This window comes from Limulus polyphemus, unplaced genomic scaffold (genome assembly GCF_000517525.1).
Source record: "Limulus polyphemus unplaced genomic scaffold, Limulus_polyphemus-2.1.2 Scaffold116370, whole genome shotgun sequence".
Taxonomy (NCBI): domain Eukaryota; kingdom Metazoa; phylum Arthropoda; class Merostomata; order Xiphosura; family Limulidae; genus Limulus; species Limulus polyphemus.
In genome coordinates, this window is record NW_013781966.1 from 1 (window position 1) to 1336 (window position 1336).

The window sequence follows — 1336 nt, forward strand, 5'->3', positions numbered from 1 at the left end:
CCCTAAGAAAACATTTCAAGACAGCGGGCGTCACTTTTGTTTAATTTCACTTTCTGACACAGGCCTATTCTATCTTCAGTTTCGCTTTTATTCTTATTATCCACTTAATTTTTTTCTTGAAAAGAGAACTCTATTTTCATAATCACACGGGTCTGAAAAGTCACTTTATCTCACATTCAATGTTCACTAGATCTGTTTGATTTTTGAATCTTATGCCCTAATACTTTGTTTTTATTTTGACTTAAATTCGAAACTACGGACACGATTTTGAAGATTAATATCGCCGATAATGACGACTCTAGGAGGCTCTTAGATAGAAATTTACGTGAAAAAGAAATTTTTATCTTTGAGAATAACATGTACTCTTAGTTATAAATTATAGTACACGTAAAAAGTTACATCGTGTTTACGAAGTATGTGAACTTTCACAATTAACACCATAAAATGTGTTCCGAACTATAAAGTATTAAAAAGAGAAAACTAAAAGGAATATCTTAATAACAGGCCCGGATAACTCAGTCGGTAGAGCGTTAGGCTTTTAACCTAACGGTCCAGGGTTCGAGTCCCTGTTCGGGCGATTGGAATGTTTTGAAACATTTATTTATTTAGCACAACCATAAAACAACTACGGCGGTGACATTTGCAGCTTTAATTTGATGTTGGCTCGAAATTTTTTAACAAGGGTTTAGAGTAAGAATAAATCACATCGCCTCTTCTCTAGCTTGTTATTACATGCCGCTGCCAGTAAGGCCTTTTGCTTATTAAGCTATAGCTGATTAGGCGAGAAAAAAATCAACATCTATTCTGTCAGAAAATGTTACACGAAAATGATTATAGGGTTTTCAGAGTATAAATACAAATATTAAAAGAAACGAACAACGAATATGGAAAGTCCAAAATCCACAAGTTTTATATGCAGCTACACACATAAGCAGAAGACTTTTTATAAAGTATTTATTCAGAGAAAATGGGCCACTATAAGTTATTAGATTTTCAATTTTCTCAGTCTTGTTCTGGTGTAATATCTCGCACGCATCACTTCTTACGCTCATACCTATTCAACTAAAGCGTAAAGCAACTTAACGTCAGATATTTTTAGAAATAATTAACACGCTTCTCAGAGCAATATATATTAATTAATGCTGTACTATAAGAAAAGTGATATGACATAATATCCATGTAAATATAAACATACCACGATTACGACAGAAGACCTAAATCTTTGAATGAAAATTCAATATCTTACAAATCTACTATATTCTTAACGTAAAGACAATATTGAAAACTCATATATTGTTGAAAGCAACTTGAAGTTTACACGACAGTATCATGTGAC

The 1336-nt window shown here is 32.5% G+C and overlaps 1 non-coding gene across 1 annotated transcript; it reads left to right on the plus strand.

Moving 5' to 3' along the window:
• The first annotated feature begins 504 nt into the window (after positions 1–504).
• Trnak-uuu lies at positions 505–577 on the plus strand. The gene has a single exon. It is a non-coding gene; the product is annotated as a tRNA-Lys (tRNA).
• The last annotated feature ends 759 nt before the right edge of the window (positions 578–1336 follow it).